The 22545-nt window shown below is 33.9% G+C and overlaps 2 long non-coding RNA genes across 3 annotated transcripts in view; one reads left to right on the top strand and one right to left on the bottom strand.

The window, feature by feature from the left end:
* Nucleotides 1-12129, bottom strand: part of LOC118353320 (uncharacterized) — a 67605-nt gene extending 55476 nt beyond the window's left edge. Inside the window, exons 1-2 of the long non-coding RNA XR_004812091.2 lie at nt 12023-12129; nt 411-435 (exon numbers count right to left, since the gene is read on the bottom strand). This is a non-coding gene — a long non-coding RNA (uncharacterized LOC118353320). The remainder of the gene's footprint in view (nt 1-410; nt 436-12022) is intronic.
* Nucleotides 12130-12372: 243 nt separating this feature from the next.
* The window catches only part of LOC112646015 (uncharacterized), an 85301-nt gene continuing 75128 nt past the window's right edge, over nt 12373-22545 (top strand). For both annotated transcript variants that reach the window (XR_003127425.3, XR_003127426.3), the window contains exon 1: nt 12373-12505. This is a non-coding gene — a long non-coding RNA (uncharacterized LOC112646015). The remainder of the gene's footprint in view (nt 12506-22545) is intronic.

The raw sequence follows: 22545 nt of genomic DNA, 5'->3' as shown, positions 1-22545 counted from the left end.
AAATGTGTTTTGTAGATTGTGTTTCAGACCCTATATTGTCCCTCTATCTAAAAATCAAGTAAATAATTTTAAAGTTTTGATCACTTTTTTCTCTAGAAGTTTTCATTCGACTTGTACATTTGCCTAATTATTAATTTCCCAATTAAGGTGTGATAAAATAAAAAGTAACCAGAGATATTGTTCACTGTATACAGATTTAAATTATTTCCACTGTACAAATGATTCCATTGGTTTTTTTAAAGATCACAATACCCAAGGCAATTGAATCTTGGCTGGTTCAATCAGCCATTGGCTGGTTTAATCTATATTACTTAGAATCAATCAAGTCACTTCTCTGGTCATTCATACATTGAAAGAAGGCAACACCTAAAGTGGTGTATTTTTAACATGATGTTTGATTTCATACTTACATTATGCCTTTGGCAAGATGCACCACTGGAATGCACCACCACCACAACAACAACAACAAAAAACACGACAGAAAGAAAAAGAATAGGTGAAGTTAGAATGCTTTGAAAGCCCTAGTCTGATACTTCAAAAGCCATTCTGTTTGTTCATTTACAGATTAAAGTATTAAAAGGGAAGATAGTGGTAAATGATTCTTCTTCCCTTATAGTAAAACAAATATTTTTTTAAATAAATCGACATTGTATTAGCAGCTGGTAAAGAGGATAGATCTTTCTTTCCTATCTTGCCCATTGAGTTATTCTAGCTTGAAATAAATGCTGAGTCTCTCAAGTTATAGAATTGGATATAACTAGTCTATGTTATAGACTAGACAACAACTATTTTATTAGACCAAAAATCTATATGAACTTTTTCAAAAACTACTTGGGAATAAAATTTTTGATACTTAACAATTTATACATATAGAAACAAACAGAATTTTAAATACTTTGACTTCTGTATACTAAGTTTTTCCCTCTGGAGAAGTGGATATTAAGTGTTTATATTTATATATTTTTATTTTATTTTCTTTATTTTATTTTATTTTATTTTATATTTTATTTTATTTTATTTATTATTTTATTTTATTTGAGAGAGAGAGAGAACATGTGCATGCACATGCCGGAGTGGGAAGAGGCAGAGGGCGAGAGAGAGAATCCTAAGCAGGCTCCTAATCCAGGCCGAACCTAGATCATGACCCTGAGATCATGACCTGAGATGAAATCAAGAGTTGGATGCTAAGCCAACTGAGCCAACCAGGCATCCCTATACATTTACATTTTAAAATGTCTTTATTTTGTAACCCTAAGTCGTTTACAACTTGAGGAAATTATAATGAGAAGTGACAGTACAATATGCCAAACCAACTTCTCAGTGAAGATGAATATATTTCAGGGATTTGAATCACTTTTGGAGATCATCTATTTTAACTCTTTCATTTCGTCAATTTGAAAACTGAAGTCCCAAACAAACAAAAACAGAGAAAGAACTTTGCAGGATCACATAGTTTTTTGTTGTTTGTTTTTATTTTTTTTAAGATTTTATTTATTTATCCATGAGAGACACACAGAGAAGGCAGAAACATAGGCAGAGGGAGAAGCAGGCTCCCTGTAGGGAGCCCGATGTGCGATTTATCCCCAGACCCAGGATCATGCCCTGAGCCAAAGGCAGACGCTCAACTGCTGAGCCACTCAGGCATCCCAGGATCCCATAGTTATTGACAAAACAAGATCAAGATCTTTGCTCTCCTGATTCTTCATCTAGAATTCCTGCAACATTATGTGCTTCTGCTGTTTAGCCTTAGCTACTCACAAGTTATGTAATGTTGGCAATTTAGAGTATCTCAAATTAGAAATTGCCTGTCAGTAAGAATTTGTATCTAAAAGGTACATTTACTAGATATTCTAAATAAATATTAACTTAGACTTCAAAAGACTGTGTGTGTATGTGTGTAAGGCTCAAATACAAATATAGAAGGTTTCCTGTAACCTAATGGCAGAAAATATAAAGCTATCCATTCAAAAATAGGCAATGGAGAATTTTAGGGAAAACATATCAGATGTAAAATAAGCCAAAAGCCAACAGTTATATTTCAAACAATTAGATATTATTGTATTTTAAAAATCTGCTGAGGACTGAGACATAAAAAACTATATTTTTCTGGAAGGGAAAAACGCCCCAATTAAGATGAAAGAAAATTGGTAATTAAGGAGGGAATTTGTGCTGTGGCATATAGAACATTCTGCTAAATTCTCTGCATTGTTTGCTCTGGCCCTCCAGCCTAATAAATGAATTATTGTACAATCAAGGTCAGTTCCTCATACTGACAGTATTCCCACAGCATCTACCCACACATAGTACCTTTGTTCTAAAGCCACGTTATTAGTTTAATGGAGTAAGTGGTGCTATCACACAAAGAAATGTGAAATAACATGCATCAGTATTATTTCTGAATTATTGCATTGAAACTTCTCTAAGTAAGCCAAAGTTGGAAAAATATTTTTGGATCATTTGCTACACATTAGTGTCTCACATCTCACAATAGTGGAAAATTCTGTCAATGTATTTTTAAAAATTGATGGTGGCATTATAAGAGGGCCCTCAGTGGCTTTCAGTATGAAAGCGAATACATTTTATATTAACATTTCTGCTTAGAAAATCTCTAACAAGGCTGCCAAAGGGGTTAATAAATTTGAGTGAGAAAACAAATTTGTTATTTTTTTTTCATATGCAGTCTCATGATTATACTATTTAATATTTATTAGTAGAGTCAATAAATTTTTTTTAAATTGTTTGTGTCATGACCTAAAAAGTTACTCTTACAAACATTTTGACAATGCAAATGCTGAATGCCCTGAGCAATTTCTGGGTATATATTTTGATGAACATCTTACATTCAGAATCCAGAAAGTCCATCTTGAACTCTCTTTCAGGCTATAACATTGATTTCCCTTTTTAAATACATAATTAAAAGACCCATAGTCCCTGAAGGATACAATTTTGAAGTAAACAGTCAGATAAAAAATAAAACAAATGACTTTTCACATCCTGGAGACCTCGGATCGAGTCCCACGTCGGGCTCCCTGAGTGCAGTCTGCTTCTCCCTCTGCCTGTGTCTCTGCCTCAATTTCTGTCTCTCTCTCTCTCATGAATAAGTAAATAAAATTAAAAGAAAAGAAATATTAAACAGACTTACCATCCTCTAACCATTCTCTTTCTACAAATAAAATCTTTTCTTTCATTCTAAAACTTCTAATCTCCCCAACATTCTCAGAAAATTACTTGCTTTCTGATTTGCATACAAGAACAGCTATCAGATGAGAACTCCTTTACTATATAATTACTCGATACAAGGTATTACCTGTATCTAGTGGTGAGTTTACCCAAACCTTCATCTCCAAAAGCAGAACCTGGGCAGCATCAGTAGCTTTGTGCAGGGGCTAATAGGAAGATGCTACCAAGTATTGAGAGTTTTAGAATAATGGACCCTCCAACCAACACTCATGCCCAAAAGGAAAAGATTTCCCATGAGTGAGAACACAAGGAACTGAGTTTGTAAATTATTTCAAATACTGGGAAAAGGAGTTACTGGCTTTGAATTGTGGGTTTAAGTGCAAAAATAAAATATTTGTAGAGTCAACAAGTCATCAGATGGGGTGTGGTGGTCAAAGCTCTTAAAAATCTCAGAAATATCCATTTACTACTCGTTTTCAAAGGAGCAGAAAACTACTCTTCATACAACATTCAGATGTGGCAGGGTAGAAAACCTGGGATGAAAGAAAAGAAATTAATTTAGAAGGAAGAGAGTAGAAAGAAAACAGTAGAAATTGCAGTGATAGTAAAATACAACATAAAAATTTGAGAGCATGTTCTTAAATGGTGGTACCCATGGAGTTTAGAAAGATGTGGAAATGAGAAACCACACAGAAAACAACAAAAACATTCTAGATGAGAATAAAGCTAATAGATCTTGAAGTGGCTACACAGAAAGGTTATGTTTTAAGTGGATCATGGTAATAATAGATGAAGGAAACAATGAAATCAAGAAACATTGGAAAATACCTTGGCTTTACCACCTCCTTCACAAAGAACTGATAGTATTCAAGTATGGAGAACAAAAAAAGATTTATTCAGAGTTATTCTGAAAAAATAAAATTTCATAAAATTTTCTTCAAGATAAAATAGAAACAGAAAAAGAGGGACTAAAAATCTTATGAAACAATTATCTAATATTTTTAAGTAAAGTGAAATAAATTTAAAAAGCTATATTGGCCTCAAAAGAATGAAAAGTCAGGGATAGGATCACTTGAACATGAGCTATCTAGATAATAAGAAATTGAAAAAAGTGAAAACTGACAAAAATCAGGAAATATAAAAAAATTAAAACCATTTTGGAAATGAAGGCTAAATTAGGGGGGAAATAAGAACAAAATTAACACCACAAAAAAAAACATAGTTTATACCAGAGAATGGAAAGGAACAATTATTAAAATTTAAAAGGAAATAGGAAATGATAAATTCAGAGCATAACTAAAGAAGATGCATCATACAGATTTGGGATCATTGAAAAGTAAAACCAACTCTATCATTTATTAAGTATTTCTTGAATTATTTGATTGAATAAAAGATTTTAATTTAGCTTCACACGTAGACTGATCCCAGATTAACGATAACTGGTTTATTTTGAAGCATAGCATTTTCTTATAATATGTACCTGTCCTAAGTGATTTTTTTCTTAAAGATTTTATTTATTTATTCATGAGAGACAGAAAGACAGAGAGAGAGAGAGGCAGAGACACAGGCAGAGGGAAAAGCAAGCTCCATACAGGGAGCCTGATGTGGGACTCGATCCCAGGACTCCAGGATCAGGCCCTGGGCTGAAGGCAGGTGCTAAACCACTGAACCACCCAGGGATCCCGAGTGATTTTTTTTTCTCAATGTTTAAGTAGTTCTCTCTACGGAGACTGCAATAATACTTGGTTATGTCTAAATGTATAAAAGCCAAATTCTTCATGAGAATGAGATTGGCTTTCTCCAAAATAGTCAGACAATTAAAATCTGAGATATGTCTAATTTTGAACAATCTGTTGTCTTATACTTTCATGTTCTCATTCAAACTGTTGTACCTCCCCTCTGCCCCCCGAACAGTTGCACTTTTTAAAGGCATTTGGTCATTTCACACGGATGGGGAAAAATCATCTCTAGGCTTGATTTTTAATTAGTTCAATTTGCTGAGCCTGCTCTTCTCTCTTTGTTTTCTAATTATGACAGAGAATCTGAAACAGATGCAAAAGAAGCATGACCTACTTGAAAAATCAGCAGCCAGGCCTTGTAAGCTTTATGGAGTAAGTCAACACTAAGGAACCATCAATCCAAATGAATTCCAATATGCAGGTGAAATCATTAGTATGGATGGGTGTCAAACTTTCAAGCATTTACCTTATTTATTGAATGACCTAATATTGCTAAATGATAATGGGCAGAGGGTGGAGTAGGAAGATAAGAATAGACTCTAATACTAAGGTCCTTAGGCTCCTATCTGAACTTCAGAATTACTGTCAAATAAATATTTATTAGTGTCCTTTCTCTTATATCTAAACAATAACTATAAATATAGATGACTCGCTAAAAATCAAGTGCTAAACTGGAATTAGATATTGAAGCTGAATACCAAAATTCTCTTTAGTAAATTTCCCATGGGATATTATTCTGTGCATAGGGTCTATTTTTTTGTGCTTATTAATTAAAAAAAAAATTTAAATGATCACTGAAATTGTATCTCCTGACCTAGAGAATATATTAAATGTATGTTCTCGGGTCCTTGTGCTAGATGCAAATTAAACATGAGAAATGCAAATTGAAATTCCTATGAATGCATCATTTTGCAAAATGAGCTTTACAAATTCCATGTTTTATGCAACCTTCCAAAACAAAAACAAAAACAAAAACAAATGCTTACTAAGCTAAATGATGCTGAAACAGTTTATCAGCTGAATGATGTCAGTCAGTAATTAAGAACAGTCAAGTTTTGCAGAAAGCAGCGAGATATTTAAAGGAAAAGTACTGTACAAATATAAGAAAAGGGAAATGTGTATAACTCTTCTATATTTGTTAGAATAGAAAAATAAAATTTAAAAATAAAACACAGAAGTTCCTGGATGGCTCAAACAGTTAAGTGTGCAACTCTCAATCTTGGCCCAGGTTGTGATTACAGGGTTGTGAGGTTGAGCAGTGGGTGGGGCTCCATGCTGGGTGTAGAGCATGCTTAGGATTCTTTCTTCCTCTTCTTCAGCCCCTCCCACCTACTCTCTCTTAAAAAAAAAAAAAAAAAGGTAAAAATACTACAACACATTTTAAATTTCATAACATTCAAATAGCATTATGCATTCTTAACTTTTGCATTTTTAAAATTTAGAATAATAATAGTATAATTAGGACTTTGATGTAATTTCAGGTCGAACACATCCATTTACAATTTATGTTTCTAAACCTCAGTTTCTTCATATATAGGTGGATTCCCATAAGAATGAAATTAAGTTCAAAGTAAAATGACAGGCAAACCAAATAGCACATTGTAGCTACATATAATAGGTGCTCAGTAAATTTTGGTTTTTCTTAGGTTTCTATATTATAATCCATTTTTTTCAAAGTATGAGGGAAATAAAAATCATAGCTACACCTATCACTTAAACAATGATTATCTTCATAGTAAACTCTGTTTTTTCCATCACTATTTTTAGATTAGGTCATTACCTAAATGATTTATCATTGTTTTTAGATTAATTGGTTAATAAAATAATGTCTATTGAAACCATAATATACCAAAGGAACACAGATACAAATAAGGTAACACTAAGAATTTGGACTACTTAGGTTACAGAAGTTTCTGTAGCAGATAACCCCAAAATAACAATTAAACACAATAGAAGTTTATTTCTTTTTCACTATTCCAACTGTTAGTGGTAAGAGAGTTGGCACTATGCTTCATAGTCCTCTGGGGATTCAGTGACTCAGGAGATAGAGATTGCTTGTTTCACATTTGGCTACCAAGATTTACCCAAGAGTAACATTCAATTCAGCAAGGAATGGAAACTACTAAGAGGCTAGGCATGACGTAATGTGGCAGTTTTGTTAGAATTGGCATGAAAGAGGCATACATCACTTCTCTTCATAACTCACTGGCCAATGCTTAGTCATTTGGCCATAACTAAACCTCAAGGGAGACTGGAACAAAAAAGCTTTTTCCTTAACATGCTAATTTGTGCCTAAGAAACATTAAGAATAATTAAAAACTGTCTTTTTTTTTTTTTTTTTTTGAGAGTGAGTGAGCAGGGGAGGGGCACAGAGAGAATCTCAACCAGGCTCCATCCCCAGCACAGAGCCTGATCTCAAAACCCTGAGATCATGACCCGAGCTGAAGAGTGGCATGCTTCACTGACTGAGCCACCAGCTGCCCCTAAAAACAGTCTTTTTTATATGATTTACTGTATCTGTGTGATATAATTATTAGAGTCTTATACGTGTGATAGAAAATGTACTTTAGAAATGTATACATTCATCACAACATGAAGAGTCTTTGTCAATGCATATTAATCATAGTGAGTAGCAGTGTTGGATCGAAAAGCAAGATATGTTTTGACAGATACATATTCTGGACTGCACATATGTATATAACAGGTGGGGAAGCAAATTAATCTCTAATCTGTGTTAGAGATAAATTCAGTACTTTCTATCATCTGTGACACTTACTGGGGTGGGTGAGAGGGAATAGAAATATTAGACCCCAAATAGCAATTTTGCAAGTCTTGGGATTAGGTGTCTTAATTCAATTATAAATATATTTTCGAGATTTCTATGTTTGAGATACTTTGATAAGAAACAAAAGAAATACTTTAAAGATAATTGAGTAAAAAATTACTCTGTTTCAAAACTAAAATCTATCTTCATTGACTTTATCTGATATAATTACACACTTCACATATCCACTTAAAATTAGCTGTTGTACTAAGCAGATAAAACTATTTTTCTGGATATAATAATTTAACTCAAAAAATAATTTATTTGAACATAGAAAACAAAATTAATCTTTTTCAATGAGCCAATATTCTCCATTAAATCTAGTATTAATGATTCATTTGAGATCTTCTATTGGTTAATGTTAGAATTCCAACAATGTAAGAAAATAAGGCAACCCAATAAAGACTCATAATGGGATTTGAGGCTTAAAATAATTAAGAAAAATTACAGGAATTATACAAAAAAAAAAGAAAAAATATGAGGTTAAATGTTTAGAATGTTTCTAAATTCTTTAAGGAATATAAAAGGAAATAATACTATATCTCTTAATTTCCATTATTATATTATTAACTTATTTCCTCCATTTTTCCTCAGCTTTATCCAGTGCCCAAGTACCTAATAGATTTCAAATTGGAATTTTTAGGGCAATAGATTTTATTTGTCTTTTGGCCATTTAAGTCAATGAAGACCATTACCTTTAGAACATAGTTCTTATCATAAATAACTAGAACAATATGAAATTGTTTAGGTAGGTTAAAATTAAGAAACTATATTTTTAAAATGTAAATTTTATTCAGTCAGCAATTATGTCAGTAACTATTTTTTTCTGAATATAATTTTAAATGTTACAGTCTTTTAATAAAATATACTTTCAGACAATGAATAGTGTACAGATCCTCCAATTAATGATTCTCAATGAAGAGTATTTTATTTCCTATAGGGAGCTTCAAATGTCAACAAGATGGGACCCTGTTAGTGAAAGGTTAAATTAGTATGTTGGATTTCAGAAAAGTTTATAGCTCAATTTTCTTAATTTTGCCAAGGTAGTTTGTGATGTTTGTATTCAAGCTTTGTCAAGTAAAAGTTTATGCTAATCAATATGGGTGTTTTAAATCAAACTTTAATGCATAAGTTAAATGTTTTCACAACATGGTGCTGCTATTATTATTTCATCTGTATTCCAAAAGTATTAATGAATGATGCTTTTCACATACCACCATATTGTACTGATTTCTTTTAGTATTAATGTGGTTCCAGCCCAAGTTTGTGAGATTCATCAACACATATTCTAAAAAAAAAAAAAAAAAAAACAAGAAACAAAAACAAAACACATATTCAAATCACCTGATACCAAATACCATTTTGTTTCATAAACAGCCTGAGCCTAACACTGCATCCTTCTAGTAGATTCTGTTAATGATATCTACTCTCCAGTCTTTAATATAGATGGATAGATAATTACATAGATAATTATCTATGAATGTTTAATAAATGTCTATCTATCTACAGTTGGTTATTAGAAGAGATAAAAAAAAAAAAAGCTAACAAACCTTTACCTGAACTAAGCAGGAAAAAAAAGTAGCCTCAAATAATTAAAATCAGGACTGAAAGAGAGAACGTTATTACTGATGTTATAAAGAGGAATTTATGGAGATATTCTAAACAATATGTGTGTACATGTACAAAGATCACACACACATATTTGCAGTCAATCTTTGTCATGTGAAATATATATACGTATAGTCTTTTTCCAACTCAGCTATCAAGAGTCAGTTCTTATGGCTCGGTATCACAAAAATATTAAAGAGATAGGGTATCCTGGTCAGCAAGGTGAATATAAAATAGTTTCATAATTTTAGAAGGGCAGCAAGTGCCAAATCTGGTTGCCTGATATTTGTTCAAGTTCCTAAACCTGAAATTTATATCAGAATCCCTTGGATTTAAAGAATAGAATAATAACACAGAGAAATTCTCAGATTTACTAAGTCAGAATTTCTGGGAGGTAGGACCTAAGTATTGTAATTTAACGATAGATCAGGTATTTGTTATGTAGTCAGAACAGATACATTCCTGGGGGGAGGGATGTCTTTGAATGACTGAGTCACTGTAGTGTGACTGATAACAGAGTTTTAATTCTGAGTTTCAGTTAAAGACTTTGATAATGAAAGCACCAATCGCAGAGTACCTGCACAACTAAACATGTCTATCACCTACCTCTTGGAAATGTGAGCACCAAATGCATACAAACAGGAGCAATTTAAATGTTAAATATGCTTCATTCTGAGGTTATATACATGATTCATGAAGTTTTAAATTTAAAAATAGAAACCAAACTATGTACATGGAACATAAATCTCTCATTCTACAGGCAGAGAGAGAATAAGGGGAAGGGAGAGGAAGAGAAAGGGAGGAGAAAATAAATGGTATTACAGAACACATACATTTCATCCTCTGTCATTATTTTGTTCACATGGGTCTTCATGCAATGCAGATGCTACTATTACAATCTATTTTTTTGTTTTTTTAATGTTTATATTCTAGTAGCCTAATACAATATTCCTCCCCCCCAAAAAACAACACTCTTTCATTTTCAAGCTATTACTTTTATCTGCATGTTTCAATATAGCTACATACATATATCAAATTTGAATATTTTTCTATTGCATATAGATATGTAATTATGGCTATTTGTATCTCTGAAGAAAAATATAACAGCATTAAGTAATAAGATATCATAAAGACTCTCATGAGAATTTATGGCCATAATCATGATGCTTTTTATTTTTATAATTTTTAAATACATCAAATAATTCATATGTGCCTTTAGTTTACATGCAGAGAAGTCAACTTTTTATTTGGCATTTTTGTAAGTGAAGAGAATTGAGAGGACCTGAGGCTTTGTATATAGATGTTAATTTCATGGTATAGTCCCCCAACATAATTGTTCCAGAATACAAAAATTTGTTCTCACATATGAACAGGAGACTCCTCAGATTGAGAATTGCGACTATTGTGAAACTCTGCAAAGAAGTCTAGTCTGTTCCATTACTATGAAGGAAAAACATCAAGAATCTTTAATTTATGGAGATGTTAACTTTCTTCCTTCCCCCCCCCGTATTCTCTTCTCCCATCTCCCTCTTCCCCTTTCATAATATCCCACTCCCAATTAAAAGTAATCATAATTTGTAGTAGATAAAAGCTTGTTTTTTTTTAAGTATCTACTTATTCAGTAGTGGTAAAGTGTTAAAATGTTAATGAGATTTATTTTTGTTGTTGGAAGGGGCTCATCACTGAAATAACAAGACTCTCCACAATTGTCATATTTTGCTAGAGATCTCATCAGATTTTATTACTTATTTTCAGTGACAAGCTTTAAATATTTATGATTTGTATTATATCCCTCTTCCATAGCCTGGAATTTGGTAAGCGATATTTCAGACATCACAGTAATTTTTCATTAAAATGAAATGCTAACTGGGAAAATGATGAATATTTCCCTCAAAGCCAAACCAGGACTCTGGGATTATGGCTTGAATAACCAAAATATGTGATTTTCATGAGACTGATAAATTTGTTTGGATTTAGAACGCCCTTTGCACAATGACCTTAATTTTTTTGTAGAATGAGGATATTTTGATACACGTAAAAGAGTTGTTTATAAAGGTTAATAATAGGCATTTAAAATAATTATAAATTTCATAGGTTTTCCAATGGCTAATTTATAATATCTTTGAATCATTATTTCAACAATTTTCCCTATTAATGAAATATTAGTAATCTGACAAAATAATCTAATAAATTCAATACAACTTGATTCTTTATCATTATTGATGGACCTCATATTTATTTAATAATATGTAAATTACCATGTATCTATTATTGAAATATTGTAGGCTTGAGATAGCATAAAATATTATTGCCCTATCCTTTTGAGATCAATAATGGATCATCATTAAATTTTATATCAAATAAATAAGATGCCATTTCATGAATTAGTGAAAATATCATAAATACATGAATATTGCTTAGTTACCTATTAAGAACCCAATAAAGTATAATGATTACACGGTAAAAATATTGAATCAAGTAAAATTTCTTTTTTTCCAAAATATTTGTCTTAATTCATGCCATATTAATGATTAATTCATATGGAAATAATTATTGTACATATACTTTATGAAAATTCTGGTAATTTGAAGTTTATTTATATTGGCTTTCAAGTAAAAGCCACCTTTGAAGGTATACACTTAAATAAGAAACAAAAAATGTTTGAACTCACTAATGTTTTTTCTCAAAGTATTTGACACATGCTTCCTTACATTTCCCTGTTTTGGAAGTTAGCTTCTTCTTCTCTTCTATGCAGCCTTTAACAAAAGAACTAAATCAAAAAAAAAAAAAAAAAAAGAACTAAATCATGGAAGCTTTTTAGCCCATGACCTCATATATTCAGTTTTCTCTGCCATTCTAGACCTTGAGCTATCTGGGAAGGAGGAGTGTGAGAGAATGGAAACCAAATAAGATGAGCATACAGACAAAACAAAGCTGACCTAGGCTGTATTTCTTGTTGGAATTCTAGGAACTCACTGACATCATGAAATTTTGACATCATAGAAATGGAAACAGGCCACATGTAGGCAAAGATTGGTTCTGATATGATGGCACTTCACTTTTCATCAAGTCCTATGTGGCATGTAAGAGATCCAGAGGTTCTTGAGAAGAATATAGCTGAGATATGGGAAAGAGAGCTGACCCTCATAGGATGGTATGATTTAGTGAAAATAACTTGAATTCCAATCTGTGGAGTGCATTACTTAGCCAAGGACCATTTAGAGGACTTAGAAAAGAATTTGGTATTTTCAGAACCAAGGAGAAGTAGAGGGGACAGACTGGAAGATATGGGCCCTAATTACATCCAGATGAGAGATCATAAATGAGCTCTAAAGAGTTTTTATTAGAAGAAGCAATGAGGGATCCCTGGGTGGCGCAGCGGTTTGGCGCCTGCCTTTGGCCCAGGGCGCGATCCTGGAGACCCGGGATCGAATCCCATATCAGGCTCCCGATGCATGGAGCCTGCTTCTCCCTCTGCCTGTGTCTCTGCCTCTCTCTCTCTCTGTGACTATCATAAGTAAATAAATAAAAATTAAAAAAAAAAAAAAGAAGAAGCAATGATAGAAAGCACTGACATGAGTCCAAGAAAGAGTAGTTACTTCATAGTGGAGTGATAAGGCTACAGAAAACGGCTATACAACAATTAATTACTGTTTTCACCATGAGGATATATACACTTTCCTTTATGTGTAGATGTCAATGTGGTATGCCTTAAATTCCTGGGATGTCTGTGGATCTTGGGATTATTTTCTTTTAACAGAAAACGGAAAATTTTCAGCCATTATCTTTTTGAGCATTTCTTCTTTCTCATTCTATATCCCTATTTAAATTTTATTAGTTATGCATTCAACATTCTCATGCCGTTCTTCATGTTATTTAGCCTTCTTTCATATTTTCATTTGTCTCCCTAGTCTGCATTCTATAGAACTTCTTTTATCTAAGAGTTTATTTACTATTTCTTTATTTGTGTTTTATCTGCTAGCTAACTCATCATTGGGCTTTAAATTTAAACTGCATCATTATTTTTTATATTATTATGCTTTATTTCAAATACTCTTGTCCCAAGCTCACAATTTTAATCTTATCTTCTAAGGCATCAAATGCACTAAACACATTTATTTTATCATTTTGTCTGATAATTTCAGTACCTAAAGTTGTTTTGGATCTGTTTCTGCTGTTTCAGTGAATTAGTACTCTAAAAGATTTAGGATATAAAATTTAGTTTGTCCATAGTATAGCGGTAAGTGAAACCTGCATCATATTTTCCTTTCATTGGTTGTACTATATTTGTGCCTTCTTTTGCTATCAAGATCTAGTTTTTTTTCCTTAGATCTTACTCATTTTGAGTCTTCCTTTATTTTGCTGGCTTTTTTTTTTTTCTTTTCCTATTTCTTACTCCTTCCACCATCTTATTTGTCATGCCTTACCTGTCTCTCCATTAGAATCACCATTTCCTTTTCATTTGTCTGTACCTGTGATTTAAGGACAAGTTACAAAATGTTCAAAATGAATCAAATTAATTACTTACAGGTCTCAGGTTGTTAGAAGGGTGTATAACTCAGTGAGACCAAATGATTAAAGTCATAGGTGTCTTTCTAGGAATCATTATAGTCTATTGGTGACTTTCCCCATATACTGAAATACATAACTCATCTTAGTACCAGGTTCTTCAGTCAATAAAAATTAGGTAACTGATGTTTACAGAATTAAAAGTTCCAAATATAGATCAGTAAGGATTATCAGAAGGCAAATCCTTATGTATTTAAATATCAATATCTTATCTAATATTGCTAGAAGATAAAAAATGCTAAGTAAAAATGACTTATAATTTCTGGAAATATTAAGGATATGTCATTCTTATATAATTCCTCCTTTTTATTAAGCTGCAGAGAGAGAGAGGGATCTTTCTGAATTTTAGTGAAAGAGAGATTTTCTCCTAAAGATCTGGTGGTATTCATCATCTTTTCCAACAATGAGCACTAGATCCCTGCTTATGCTTTCCTTTGTGCCTTGTTCTCTGTGAAAATCTGATACACACTTGAAGCTTATGAATAAAAAAGGCATCAAGATGCATTTTTGGTCATTTCTTACCTTCTTTTTTGACCATGAGTTTCTGTTTTTGTTTTGTTTTACCATTTTCTATGACTTTTACGGCAAGCCATCAGCTTTGAAACTTTTGCATGAAATGAGAAAAAAAATATAGGAGATCCTTGAACAACATAGGGGTTAGGGGTGCTGACCTCCCATTCAGTTGAAAATTCATATATAACTTTGGACTCCCCCAAAACTTAACTGATAGCCTGTTGCTGATCAGAAGCCTTACTGATAAACTAAATAGTCAATTAACACACATTTTGTATATGTATCATGTACTCTATTCTTACAATAAAGTATACTAAAGAAAAGAAATTGTTATTTATAAAATCATAAGAGAAAATACATTTACAGTGCTGTGTTTATTGAAAAAATTCACATATAAGTGAATATGTGCAATTTAAACCTGTGTTACTCAAGGGTCAACTATAGAAATACAAGTCAGCTTTTTAATGTGAGACTTTGCTAATAATTTAGAGGGTTCTAAAAAGTAAAGTCCACATGCATTTGACCTTTTCCTGATGACAAAAATTATTATTCCTCACGATCTTTTTCTTGATCATAGATTGATACTGGCTGAACAATCTAATGGTAAACCAAATTCTGTTTTTACCTGTGTTATCAACATGGAAATTAGCTTAAAATTGAAAAAACATAGCACAATGTATTATTTTGATTATAATCTATTTTTATCCTATACTTAAACTGTAGAATATTTCAACATAGAATAAAAAAGGAACAATATGACACATGAAAACATCTAAAGATAAGTTTGTGTGAAATTCTCTTTCTACCCATCTAAATCGTGTCCTCTCATTTTAGCCAGAAATTGATTGATATTATAGAAAATCATCTCATTTCCAAAAAGAAATATTACCTATCTAGAGGTGAGATGGGGAGGTTAGTTCTACATGCCATTGAATAAATAGAAAAAATATCAGTATTTTTAAAAATGGAATATTTTTTAGAAATAAAAGACTTTGTTTTAAAAATAAATAAGGTATGGATTTTCTCTACTAACATTTAATTATAATCCATCTCCTTTGTAATTTCAAAGAGAATGAAATCCAAGGCTCCCAGAGGAAGCTATCAAATTGATGGATCAATGTAGCCCAATTCATTCAGGTTTTATGATTTGTTTGTTTTTTCACTTGGTTCCCACATTTTTCCTTTTATGCCATTTTATTTAAAAAACATTGTTTCTGAATCTATAAAACTGAGTATATTTATAATACAGTAAACATCACATTACTGATTTACTTGTATGATTTTCTCTGGGGCATGTGGGTGGCACAGTCGGTAAGCACTTGACTATCAAATGTTTTTTAACCCTTTATTTTTTTATTTTTTTAAATAATATATTTATTTTTTATTGGTGTTCAATTTACCAACATACAGAACAACACCCAGTGCTCATCCAGTCAAGTGCCCACCTCAGTGCCCGTCACCCATTCACCCTCACCCCCCGCCTTCCTCCCCTTCCATCACCCCTGGTACGTTTCCCAGAGTTAGGAGTCTTTATGTTCTGTCTCCCTTTCTGACATTTCCCACACATTTCTTCTCCCTTCCCTTATATTCCCTTTCACTATTATTTATATTCCCCAAATGAAGGAGAACATACAATGTTTGTCCTTCTCCGATTGACTTACTTCACTCAGCATAATACCCTCCAGTTCCATCCACGTTGAAGGAAATGGTGGGTATTTGTCGTTTCTAATGGCTGAGGAATATTCCATCGTATACATAAACCACATCTTCTTTATCCATTCATCTTTCGATGGACACCGAGGCTCCTTCCACAGTTGGGCTATTGTAGACATTGCTGCTAGAAACATCGGGGTGCAGGTGTCCCGGCATTTCATTGCATCTGAATCTTTGGGGTAAATCCCCAGCAGTGCAATTGCTGGGTCCTAGGGCAGGTCTATTTTTAACTCTTTGAGGAACTTCCACACAGTTTTCCAGAGTGGCTGCATCAGTTCACATTCCCACCAACAGTGCAAGAGGGTTCCCCTTTCTCCACATCCTCTCCAACATTTGTGGTTTCCTGCCTTGTTAATTTTCCCCATTCTCACTGGTGTGAGGTGGTATCTCATTGTGGTTTTCATTTGTATTTCCCTGATGGCAAGTGATAAGGAGCATTTTCTCATGTGCTTGTTGGCCATGTCTATGTCTTCCTCTGTGAGATTTCTCTTCATGTCTTTTGCCCATTTCATGATTGGATTGTTTCTTTGGTGTTGAGTTTAATAAGTTCTTTATAGATCTTGGAAACTAGCCCTTTATCTGATACGTCATTTGCAAATATCTTCTCCCATTCTGTAGGTTGTCTTTTAGTTTTGTTGACTGTATCCTTTGCTGTGCAAAAGCTTCTTATCTTGAGGAAGTCCCAATAGTTCATTTTTGCTTTTGTTTCCTTTGTGTTCGTGGATGAATCTTGCAAGAAGTTACTGTGGCTGAGTTCAAAAAGGGTGTTGCCTGTGTTCTCCTCTAGGATTTTGATGGACTCTTGTCTCACATTTAGATCTTTCATCCATTTTGAGTTTATCTTTGTGTATGGTGCAAGAGAGTGGTTAGTTTCATTCTTCTGCATGTGAATGTCCTTTTTTCCCAGCACCATCTATTGAAGAGACTGTCTTTCTTCCAATGGATAGTCTTTCCTCCTTTATTGAATATTAGTTGACCATAAAGTTCAGGGTCCACTTCTGGGTTCTCTATTCTGTTCCATTGATCTATGTGTCTGTTTTTGTGCCAGTACCACACTGTCTTGATGACCACAGCTTTGTAGTACAACCTGAAATCTGGCATTGTGATGCCCCAGATATGGTTTTCTTTTTTAAAATTCCCCTGGCTATTCGGGGACTTTTCTGATTCCACACAAATCTTAAAATAATTTGTTCTAACTCTCTGAAGAAAGTCCATGGTATTTTGATAGGGATTGCATTAGACATGTACATTGCCCTGGGTAACATTGATATTTTCACAATATTAGTTCTGCCAATCCATGAGCATGGAATATTTTTCCATCTCTTTGTGTCTTCCTCAATTTCTTTCAGAAGTGTTCTATAGTTTTTAGGGTATAGATCCTTTCCTCTTTGGTTAGGTTTATTCCTAGGTATCTTATGCTTTTGGGTGCAATTGTAAATGGGATTGACTCCTTAATTTCTCTTTCTTCAGTCTCATTGTTAGTGTATAGAAATGCCATTGATTTCTGGGCATTGATTTGGTATCCTGCCACGCTACCAAATTGCTGTATGAGTTCTAGCAATCTTGGGGTGGAGGCTTTTGGGTTTTCTATGTAGAGTATCATGTCATCGGCAAAGAGGGAGAGTTTAACTTCTTCTTTAACAATTTGAATGCCTTTAATGTCTTTTTGTTGTCTGATTGCTGAGGCTAGGACTTCCAGTACTATGTTGAATAGCAGTGGTGAGAGTGGACATCCCTGTCTTGTTCCTGATCTTAGGGGAAAGGCTCCCAGTGCTTCCCCATTGAGAATGATATTTGCTGTGGGCTTTTTGTAGATGGGTTTTAAGATGTCGGGGAATGTTCCCTCTATCCCTACGCTCTGAAGAGTTTTGATCAGGAATGGATGCTGTATTTTGTCAAATGCTTTCTCTGCATCTAATGAGAGGATCATATGGTTCTTGGTTTTTCTCTTGCTGATATGATGAATCACATTGATTGTTTTATGAGTGTTGAACCAGCCTTGTGTCCCGGGGATAAATCCTACTTGGTCATGATGAATAATTTTCTTAATGTACTATTGGATCCTATTGGCTAGTATCTTGTTGAGAATTTTTGCATCCATGTTCATCAGGGATATTGGTCTGTAATTCTCCTTTTTGGTGGGGTCTTTGTCTGGTTTTGGAATTAAGGTGATGCTGGCCTCATAGAACTATCAATTTTGGCTCAGATTGTGATCTAAGTGTGGTGAGATTGAGCCTTGCAACAGGTTCCAGGTTCAGTGCAGAGTCTGCTTGATAGTCTCTCTGCCTCTGCCCCTCCCACTCCTGCTCTCTTTCTCTCCAAAATAAATAAATAAATAAAAACCCAGTATAATTGTCTCTTAAACTCTACTACTTGAAATTTTCTATTTCTAAAATGTGTTATCCAATTATGTTAATAATTTACATGATTTCTCAATCAATATTATAGATAATTAAAGAATTAACCAGTGGGGACTTCTTTAAGGGAACTCATTTTTTTTTTTTGCCAAAGAAAAAAGAACATTAGAGAAACTTTAATTTCTTAACAAGTTTGACATAAATATCAGTAGGCATTCCATGTCTCAACTCTCCAGATACTCCTAATTTCTACCAAGTAGTGATTAACTAGCTCATATAAATTATTTCCAATAAATTAAACTTATGTCACTGGAGGATAAAACCAAACCACTATTTAAAAAGAAGACTGCAAAAATGAAGGTATTATTTTACTTTATCTATTAATCTGGTCTTAGAAATTCTCCTGGAAAGAATTAAACTTATAGTATAAATTCCATTTGCCCTCTAAACAAAGTCAGCGGATTTATTAAAAAATATGACTTGGGGTATCAAGATCTTCTTTGGGGAAAAAGGAGAAAATCTACTGGAGCAAATAATAATTTACAGATTTAAATTCACCAATGCTCACTAGTAAACTTTTAAGATAAGTTATATTAGTTCCTCAAGACTAATGCACATTTCTTCGAAAGAAGAAAGAAAAAGAAAGAAGAAAGAAAGAAAGAAAGAAAGAAAGAAAGAAAGAAAGAAAGAAAGAAGAAAGAAAAAGAAAAGAAACCCAAAAATCTTTTATAATAATACAATCCAGGATGGTGGCCATGGACATGTCCTACTAGATCTTTAATTGTCTTAGATGATTAAATTTTCAGCCAAAGACAGTCTCTTACCTAAGACAGGGAAACAAGGAATGAAGACATCAGGGTGAGTTCCCCAGTCATTGGGGCTCCTCAGACTTCTCTGAACACTCGGAGCCTGGGCAGAGATGGCTCTTCTAATGTATTAAGAACTAGTATTTCCTTTGCTTAGAGGAGACTCTGCAGACTAATAGGCATCCCTCTCAGGAGCTGTCCCAGGCTGATAATTATAGTTAAATCTCAGCATAACCAGGCTGGTAATATGCTAAGTTTGATATAGGAGAAAAAGATTGCAACCCAAAGGAGCTGCAAAAATTAGCTGGCATGTAACAACAGGATCCAAGGGAGTTCTCCTGATATTGGATTTTGTCCCTGGCAACACCATGTTTTATTAACTAACTCATCAACTTCCTGTCAGTAAAGCCCCCTTGGCTGCTCCTCTGACCTTGCTGATTTTTATAGTGGTTAAGCAGCACCACCTGGCCTCTACTGTTGTATTTCAAGAGACCCAGGATATAAACTAAATAAACAAGAATTCATTGATTTAAGGGCACTTTTACAGAACACAAAATTTAACTCCCTTGTAAGAATCCTAGGGATTATGCACACTAGCTGCTAGGTGGCTCTTTAAAACCTGGAGAAAGTAATAAGTCAGACTGAGTGAAGTTGAAGTTCCTGGGTTACCTTCGCATATGATAGATAAACGGATAAAAATGCTCAAGAACATGTACATAAAATGATTATATAGTGTGAGACCAGAGGACCCATAAAAGAACATTTTTTTCAGGGTCAGGCCCAGAGGACTCACCTTTAGCCAAAGACTTAATAGATCCAGTGGTGAGAGGGACACTAGCTTCACCAAGAGAAGGTTCTCCTCCACAGCTCAGAGCTGATAGTAGAAGCGGTAGCCACAGATCTTGTTTGTTAATAGGAAGGAAATGATGGGTCCCCAGGGTAATAGAGGTCTGGTGTTGGTGCTTAACCATATGAAACTAGAGAGTCACAAATTGCTGTAAACATCAGCAAGGTCAGAAAATGGTAAAGGAGCTTTACAGAGAGAGTATTGATAGTTAACAGAACATGGCATTGCTGGGGTAAAATATACAGCAAATGCAGCTGCTGTTTGACAACTATCATCAGAAAAAAAAAAAAAAACATGAATGGAGGAGCAGGATTCTGAAGGTGGTTTCCCCAACAAAAACGTATCCTTTTCTCAGTCCCTGAACATGAACCAAATTTTCAGATCTAGAACCCTGCTGTGAGAACTATAGATGACAGCCTCCACCTTCTATTCCTTCTGAACCCATTGTAGCATTCGGGTATTGGCTCTGGGGTGCTCCCAGCCAATGATGGGTGTGACAGACTCTACCAGTCTATTGACCCTTGCACTCTTAGGAGACGAAATAAGGTCAACAGTGCTGTAATTCAATTTTCGTCAAACCATTTCAAGATACATTTACTAAGGACTTACCATGTGACATATACATTGCTATTTCATATATACACACACACATAAATGAATGAGATATGGTCTCTCTCTTCAAGAAACAGTCTATATGGAGAACAAACATGCAAAATAACTATAATCCCACTCACGCAGTGATAAGACCATGTCTTAAAGGAAATGTATTGAAGTGCTCTGGGAGGAGAGAAGCCTAAAACAGTTGTGTCTGGGAATCTCTGGGAGGATTGTATAGTGGAAAATTCTAGCTCTGATACACTTGTGATACATCGTATTTTCTAAAAATAGCCATATGAGCATTTTTAATCTCATGATCTTTCAGAAGCTTGCCTCGTTATCAAGAGATAGAGTCTGTTTCCCTTCCTTGGACCTGCTAGTGCCTTTGAAACTGTCACGAGGAAGAGAGTGCAGCAGAAATGATATTGCATTACTTCTGAGATCTAGGCATAAAGGCCAACGCAGTTTTCACCTCAGGATAGATGGAGTCAATGATGGAGAAGATGACGTTACCACCAGTTGACCCATGAGATGGGCCAGGCAATCTTAGGTTTCTTATCTTCTCCTCTGGTCTTGGAATGTGGATTTTGCTTGCCTTTCCTCCCCTCAGAAGCTGCTCCAGGGACATAGACTTGAGATGGTGATGTTGAGATCACTTGCCTCTCTATATAAACTTTGGCAGGCTGGTGTGGGGATCCATTTGTCTTGCTACCACCCAAGACAAAACTCATATGTAAGTGCCCTATGTGTATTAGACTAGTCCCCTACCAAGCTGGAGTGACCTGCTTCTTTCTTTGGTCTCTCCCTGCCATCTGAATTTGGGGGTCAGTTTCACATTACCTCCGGGGAAGCCCCCAAGGATCTTGTGAGCTGACAGCCAATATATTAGAAATTTTGATTTCATTTTGGAGAGACACAAGGAGACACTAAGTAAAGATAAAGAGATATGCCCAAGGAAACCCAGCTGTTTGAGGCTTCCTAGCTAGGTTCCAGATGTGTGAGTGAGAAAGACACCAGATGAGTCTGGCAAGCAGCCTGTAGCTGTTTTGGGGACAGCAGAGACTAGCTTCCCTTTTCAAGGACTTTTGGAATTGCAGAATCATGACTAAAATGAATATAATTTTAACCCATTAAGATTTGATGTACAAAAATATGTCAAAAGGTACAAACTTTGTTATAAAATAAGTCCTGGAAATATAATGTACAGTGTGGTGATTACAGTTAATAGTCTATTAGTTAATTAACTATTAATTAATAATTAATACACTATTGTATTTTTTAAAATTGCTAAGGGAGTAAATCTTTCTTTAATATTTTATTCCTTTTTTTTTTTTTTTTTTTTTTTGGCTAGGAGTAAATTTCAAAGGTCCTCACCACAAGAAAAAAAATCTGCAACTATGTAAGGTGATAGATGTTAATTAAACTTATTGTATTGATCATTTTGCAGTATATACACATGTCAAAACATTATGTTGTACACCTGAGAGTAATACCGCATTATGTCAGTTTTACCTCAATAAAAAAGGTATAATTTTTTAGTTTCAATTACAAATAAATTTCAAAACTTTTTCATTTATTGATAAATAGAAGTGTATGTGAATATGTGTGTGTTGTCTGTTCATCATTTGTTTATTAAGGGGATTTTCACTCATCAATGTAAATGAGTTATTCATTTTTAAAAATATGATATTGGTATTATTCAGGACTTTTATTCTCAAATAATTTTCTGGAACTGAAATTAAAATTGAATTTACTAATTCATAGAGCAGGAAGGACACGGACTTAAAGACTC

The sequence above is a fragment of the Canis lupus genome, chromosome 34, assembly GCF_003254725.2.
Source record: "Canis lupus dingo isolate Sandy chromosome 34, ASM325472v2, whole genome shotgun sequence".
NCBI classification, from domain to species: domain Eukaryota; kingdom Metazoa; phylum Chordata; class Mammalia; order Carnivora; family Canidae; genus Canis; species Canis lupus.
Note: the sequence above shows the minus strand (reverse complement) of the source record. Positions and strands in the feature narration are given on the sequence as shown.